General features: G+C 52.4%; 1 protein-coding gene across 1 annotated transcript in view; it reads right to left on the bottom strand.

Moving 5' to 3' along the window:
• The window catches only part of NOD1 (nucleotide binding oligomerization domain containing 1), a 28238-nt gene extending 21736 nt beyond the window's left edge, over positions 1-6502 (bottom strand). Inside the window, exon 1 of the mRNA XM_036453754.2 lies at positions 6409-6502. The gene's annotated coding sequence lies outside the window, so the exon portion shown is untranslated. The remainder of the gene's footprint in view (positions 1-6408) is intronic.
• Positions 6503-7381: the final 879 nt, after the last annotated feature.

Raw genomic sequence — 7381 nt, forward strand, 5'->3', positions numbered from 1 at the left:
GCTCCCAGAACGCCGTCCTGGCACGGAGCCCCCTCCTGCCGTGTGGCCGTGGGGTCCTCGTGACTGCCGTCCTCCTGGGGGTACCAGCTTCTGAAAACCGCAGCTCCAAAAGCACCCTGCTTGGGACTCATCTCTGAGGGCCAGTGGCACAGACACCGTGACGAAGGCCGACGGCCGCCTGCAGCCAGCCCCGGCCTGGAGCTCTAAGTGGACGTAAGTGCTTCCAGGAGGAAAGGGCCGCTTGGCCACAGGTCCGGAAGCCAGGGGACGTCCGGAGGCGGCTCTGAGGACCCACACTGAAGGTGTCTGGGGTTTCTCGAGTGAAAGGCACGCGGCAAGAACAAAATGTATTTGTCGTCTGAGAGGCCGGCGGTGAACTTGGCCTTGGGTACATAAACACTCTGTGATCGCTGGCCAAGGCACTTAGCCTGAGACTGATTCTCCCACTGGAGTGTGTGTCCACACACAGCCACTGTCTGGGACACAGGGCGCCGCGCAGCGTGGCCGGAGGGCACCTGCGACGTGTCGGGGCGACTGAGAGGTTGGGAAGGTGGCACACCCTGCGCCTGGACCACCCCGTGGGGTGCTGCTGCAGGAGCGGGCCCGCCCAGCCAGCCGAGACGCACCCGACCTGCTACTGCCCCTCACTCTGACCTCAGGACAACGTCCCAGGAGCGAGAGGGAGGGGGCCGTGCGGTCCGCTCCTCACCAGCGGGCACGCACTGGGAGCTCTCGGCCCCTCGCCACGGGAGGCTTCTTCTGTGACCGGAAAGCTCCAAATAAAGAATTTCCCCCCCTAAACCCTGTACCTTTGAAGTGTATGCAAATTCTTCTGGTGTGAGGAAGAGGGTGAGGAGTAAGGAACTTTATAAAAGGTGGGGAGTGCCCATGGAGAAGTCCGTTGCGCCATGGATGGGATGGTGTTTAGGTGCAGTTATGCCCACTGAGTCCTGACCTGGGGACTGCCAACCCTGGTTTCTGTCTTCCCAAATGCCCCAGTCATTGTTAACATAACATCTGTCTGGAGGAAGGTTATTTCAGATGAGTTATCTGAAAATAAACATCATAATCCACTTGAATAACATTAGCTGATACCAGTATCAAGGTTCCCCGCACCGACCCCACCCAGTGACTGTTGGCTCACCCGGCATAAGCAATGGCTGAGGTTAACAGTTGCAGATCTGGGGTGGATTCATAAGCAGGAAGTTCTTCAGAAGTGAGGCCCTGGGTGCAGAAACACAGCTCTACAAAGAGCATCAATAAGCACTCTCGTCCTGTCCAGTCAGCGAGTGCTGGTTCCGTGCTTAGCAAACGGGAGCCTGCTCCAAATCCTGGGTGCAGCACTTGCTGCCTGGTGACTTGGGGCTAGTTAGTGAACCTCATTGTGCCTCTGCTATCTCATCTCTAACATGGGGCAAATGATCTACTGCACAGGATTGCTGGAAAGATTACATGAGCTTAAAAGAAGAAGAAGAAGAAGAAGAAGAAGAAGAAGAAGAAGACGACGACGAAGAAGAAGAAGAAGACGACGACGACAAAACAAAGTTCCAAAGAAGAAGAAGAAGAAGAAGAAGAAGAAGAAGAAGACGACGACAAAACAAAGTTCCAAAGAAGAAGAAGAAGAAGAAGAAGAAGAAGAAGAAGAAGAAGAAGACGACAAAACAAAGTTCCAAACCTAAAGCCTTTGGAGATGTTATTCATAGTAAGTTCTATGTTGGCCATTATTATCCAGGGTCTACCAACCAGATCAGCTGCATCGTCATTTAATTCCTTCCAAGCCTCACACCAACCTTCCACACAGGTAGAGTCAGCCCCATTTTACAGATATAACCCGGGGCTCATGAGGACTAAGTACCTTATTTAAAGCAACACAACTAGGAGATGACAAGACGAGCCCTGGAACCAAAGGAGTCATCATAACCATTATTAACATAACTAGTGGCCTGGTGCACAAAATTCATGCACATTAAAAGGGAAATAATTAGAGGAAATATTTTAATACTGCTATTTGCCCTTTATAACAGAAGTGTCAGAGATGAAAGAAAATTAGTAAAACATATATCAAAATCTTCCTCCTGTCAGAGTCTGGGACGCACCACGGGACCCAGAGTCAAGTCCCCGCCCACCCACGTGCACCTTGAAATCACTCGAGACCCAGACCCGGCCAGCCCCACCTCGGTCAATCCCTGCAAGGCAGGGGGCGCAGCCTCGGGTTCCCAGCCCTAGCACCTAGGCGTGAGGGCGCGAAGGCGTGACGACCATTTGCATATTAGCTGTTTATTATATCGGATAAGTACCATTTACTTGAAAGCCACTTGGTGTGCTAAACACTTTACATCAATTATTTCATTAACTGCTCAAAACTGCTCTAAGGAAAGAATTATAACTGTTTTTACAAGGAGGACAAAGGGTTGGAACAGTTCAATATGTTGGCTGAGGTCACATGGTAATTCAGGAACTAAAGCAGGGGCCGGGTCCCAGTGCTGACACCCGAAACCCATGGTTTCTCCCACTAAAGGCCTGCCTGTCTGGTATTTTGTTATAGATCTTTTATCTCCGCCTGAAATCATCAATGTGCCTGAATTGACATTACATGTGAGACCCTGGCCTTGTTAAACAAAGTCCAGGAATGGCCCTCTCCATCAAGGGACCATCTGTTGTCCTAGGTTGGAACGAGTTAAGCTCTCTGGCCGTAAAAGCCTAGTTTCCCATCCAGTTCCTTCTGAAAGTTTGGGTTGAGGAGCCGAGATAAGCAATTGGGAAGTGGGTTGAAACAAATCACACAAAGTTCTGAATCACTAGACTTTTATCTTTTGGGAATTAGAACAAATATTTTTCTCAAGTGAATCATCATCTGCTCACAGATCTTCTTCCCTGGAAGGATTTCCCTCAGCAATATGTGGCTGCCCTACCCAGTTACCTGAGGCTCTGAAAATACCTCAGTCTCTACATCTTTACCGCCCCAACCTGTATGGTGGTGCGAACACTGTGAGACCTTGTTCTGCATCCCAAAACAAAGGTATCACAGTGGCAACTTCATCTTTTATTAAAACATTAACCGACCAAAGCCTGGTGCTAACCATGTGCTCCCTTTGCTCATCTACTTATTAGCTCTTTAAACTACAGTTTTCTATAACTTATTGGAGGCCTGGTGCACGAATTTGTGCACCAGTGGGGTCCCTCTGCCTGGTCTGCTGGATCAGGTAGAAACCGGCTCTCTGACATTCCTAAGGGGTCCCGGATTGTGGGAGGGTACAGGCCAGGTGGAGGGACCCCATTGGTGCAAGATCAGGCCAGGGAGGGACATGGGAGGTTGGCCAACTGGAGGGGGATCAGGGGCCAGCTCCAGGGCGTGTCCGGCCCATCTTACTCAGTCCCGATTGGCTGGACCCCAGCAGCAAGCTAACCTACTAATCGGAGTGTCTGTCCCACTGGTGGTTAGTGCATGTCATAGCAACTGGTTAATCTGTCATCTTCTGCCCCCTAGTGGTCAGTGCAAGTCATAGCGAGCAGTTGAGCACCTTAGCACATTATTAGCATGTTATCCTTTGATTGGCTGATCAGCCAATGGTTGACTGGACACTTAGCATATTAGACTTTTATTATATAGGATAGGAACATGACTATTTAGGAAAACAAATTTCAAACTGGCAGCCTACTCCGTTTACTAGAGATATCCTATTGATTTTAATGGCGTGTAACACAAAACAGCCTTGCCGACGCGAAGGAAGCACATTTCTTACCCGGTCACTCTGCCCCATCTGAGGGCCAGGCCTCCCTCAGAGTGATAGCATCCCCCACCCGGCTGGCTCCCTGGCTCCCTGGCTCCAGAGGATGGAGGACGGCAAAAGAGGGGGTGGCAGCAAGTCTGCCTTGGCCCAATCTGGTCTGGGGCAGTCCTGGGTGAAACACAAGAGTAAGAATTCAAGCCAGGAAGTCTTGCTTCCTCGCACTGTATAAAAATCATCAATTAATGGAAATGCCAGTGACTACACACTTTTCAGTTCAAGAGTCAGGTTTGGGGAAAACACGTGCCCTCAGCGAGCATTTGATGTGCCAAAGAGTTTTCCTCCAAAGCAGTTCAGAATCTACAAGTGGATGAAAGGAGGCCCTAGGTGTGAGACACAACTGACTGTGCCCAGAAGATAAAAGAAAACAGGACTTCCAGAAGCCTGCAAAATACATATAGCTTCTGCAGGACTCAAGTTTAGTACAGATAAAAATTTTAGTTTTTCTAATTTCATCTTGCCTAAAATCCTCCCAAAAAAGAAGAATCATAAGGAAACTGGTATCTTAAACCTCAAATCCCAGACTTTTGCCTTAGATTTTGAAGAAATATTGAGCTCATTTACTTGGATAAAAAGAGAGAAGAATTTGATATTCTCCTTCAATTGAAAATCATGCTTGCACATATACTGTAAAAACACTTGGCCTTACACCTATAGTACATCACTGTATTAATATTTCTAATGACTTAACAGGGCTGTTGTTACTACCCAAGTGACCACGGATGACATATGGAGTGGTACCAGGGTGAAATATTCAGCTGGGATGCCGTCATTGACAATTGTAGGATGTGGGTCCCCTCCCCCCCAATTCCTGACTGTTTTTGGTCTTCCCAGAATTCACTGTTCCTAGGCCCAGAGCCAGAGCCAGGCGCAAAACAGGTGTGGCCTAAGGAAGCTGCCAGCAATTCTGAGACCCCGCAGACTGCTGGCTCCGCTCTCGGGAGCCATTTTATTGATGTATGTGGTATGGGCAGAGGAAGTCTCCAGAGGAAGGGCCAGTTTCTTTCATCAAGAAACTCATTCCTCACACAGGGAGTAAACTGTATTCCAGGGCCATGAATAAGTCCTCTTGCCTAAACCGGTTTGGCTCAGTGGATAGAGCGTTGGCCTGTGGACTAAAAGGTCCCGGGTTCGATTCCCGTCAAGAGCATGTACCTTGGTTGCAGGCACATTCCCAGTGGGGGGGGGGGGGGTGCAAGAGACAGCCAATCAATGATTCTCTCTCATCGATGTTTCTAACTATCCCTTTCTCTTCCTCTCTGTAAAAAAAAAAAATCAATAAAATATATTTTAAAAAATAATAAGTCCTCTTGGTGGGAAGCAATCTGAGAGTCCAGACCTCAAAACACCCAGGTTCCTCCTCCGGGCAGGGAGGAGGAGAGCAGGGGAGCAGTGTTTAGACGGAGATGATTTTTGGACAAACACTTGCCCTCCTCTGGCTGGACTAGATAATTGCTAAACACCAGTCACCTTGGCTGTGCCTGAGACAGCGTGCCCGCCATGTGCCACCTGCTGGGGCATTTGATATTCATTTTCTCATTTAACTATAGATGCCCCAGGACAGCTGCAGTGTTAACCCCCGCTGTTCCGGTAAGAAAGCGGGGGCTCTGAGAGTCAGATAACTTGCCCGTGGTCAGAGGCCACATGTGACAGATTCTGAATTGGGGCTCCCATGGGATGGGCTCCAAAGCTTGAACTTCTTTCTTTCCTTTCCACAAAAACAAAACCTACTCCTCAGACCCGTTGCAAGTCCATGCTTCTCCTAGGTCTCAGGTGTGGTTTGTTTTCAATCCACCTTTCTTATCTGCCCTGCATATTCGGCAGAAGCCTGTCTCGGGGAGGGGGGGGGGGCTGCTTGGGGGATCACAGCTCTCTGCCCCCAGCATCTACCCCAGGGTGAGGCGGGTCCATCCTGTGCGCTCCTAAAACCCATGGTAGACTATGGTTCCCTGAACATGGTAAGTCTTATGCGTATTTTATCCAGACCGACCTGTTGCAAGCTTCATCCTTACAGCAGGAAACCTAGACGTCGTCAGGCCACGGGTTTCCTGGTTTCCCCCAGCTAAAGGTGAAATGCCAGCAACTGAGGCATTTCCCAGAATGCAGAGCCGAGCCCGCAAGGTAACCACATTCCTCCTGTTTTTCGCAAAATGCCCAAGGCTGACCTGCTTGGGCTCTTTCGGACACACCCCTCCTTTCCCACGCCGGAGGCAGGGGAGCCGGGCTGCACGTTGGAATCGCCAGAGAGTTTCCGCGAGGCCGAGCTGGGTCTCACGCCCAGGGGCGCTGATGGGACTGGCCTGGGTGCGGCCCGGGCATCTGGGTGTTCAAAGCCCCGGAGATCCTAAGGTGCAGCAGGGCCGAGCAGCCCCGTCCCGACCGCCGCGGTGGCTCAAGTTCAAGCCTCCGGACCTCCCCCGCGCCCCGGACTCGCCCGGAGCCGTTCTGCGATTCCTCCCTCCACACCCCGCAAGCTCCCCGCACGCGGGACCCGCCGCCCCGGACCCGGAGCCGCGCTGCGATTCCTCCCTCCACACCCCGCACGCTCCCCGCACGCGGGACCCCGCCGCCCCGGACCCTGAGCCGCGCTGCGTTCTCCCCGCCCGGCGCTGGGACTTACGTGGCCGCCAGGTCTGCGGAGGGGAGCGGGCGGGAGCCGCCGGCCGCGGGACGGGAAGTGGGGGAGGCCGCGGAGGCCGCGCCGGGCCGGGCGGGGGCCGGGCGGGGGCGGGCCTGCGGGCGGGGGCCGGAGGCCGGAGCGCAGACGGTGGCCTCGGGCGGCCCCTGGGCGGTCCCAGCGGAGCCCGGCGGTCCGCCCAGGGGGGAAGGGGGGCAGGGGAACTGTCGCTCCAGCGGGGCCGAGGCCAGAGCCCGGACCCGTCACCCTAAAAGTGCCAACACAGTAGCTGCAGCGAGAGGCAACGCCCGGGCCCGGCAGTGAAACTCTTCTCTTTCTTGCCGCAGTTGAATTAGTGGGGTGACATGGGAGAAAGTGCCCGCGTCTACAACCCCATCTGCACGCCGCATCCTCCGCGTACCACCCCCGGGCAAGCCCTTTCCTCACCATCCAGCCCCGGCCCTCGTCCCCACGAGCTCTCCCAGGGCTCCGAGCTCAGAGCCATCCACCTTGTTCACGGCCGAGCACACACGTGGAGGTACACTTTTTTAAGTCTAAGCTTCTTCTCCCATCCGTACCTCGGCTCCTGGCGGTGTGCATTTTATGATCTGCACGTTTCTGCTGTAATGAGTTGTAAAGGAACCCTTAACATAATAAATGTCCCCATAAAAATATTGTAAACCTTTGAAACGGGGGAAACCTACATTAGGCTGTAAAACAATTGTCGCTTATTCACACAAAAACGCTTTCAGTCCCGGGCGCACAGGCTCTTGAATACTGACATTTCCGGCAGAGGCTGCCTTCCGGGAAAGAATGTTCCTAACTCAGAAGTGAAACTTGGCAAAAAGTGGAATTGATGTGATACATTGTGCAAACTTCTAGGCACTAAGAAGATTTCTGCTAACGATACTAATTCCGCCAGTTTACCCTCCGGCGAACCTCCAGGACTCTGCATTTTGTTTTCCGTCTTTTCATT

The sequence above is a fragment of the Pipistrellus kuhlii genome, unplaced genomic scaffold (genome assembly GCF_014108245.1).
Source record: "Pipistrellus kuhlii isolate mPipKuh1 unplaced genomic scaffold, mPipKuh1.p scaffold_m20_p_26, whole genome shotgun sequence".
Lineage (NCBI taxonomy): Eukaryota > Metazoa > Chordata > Mammalia > Chiroptera > Vespertilionidae > Pipistrellus > Pipistrellus kuhlii.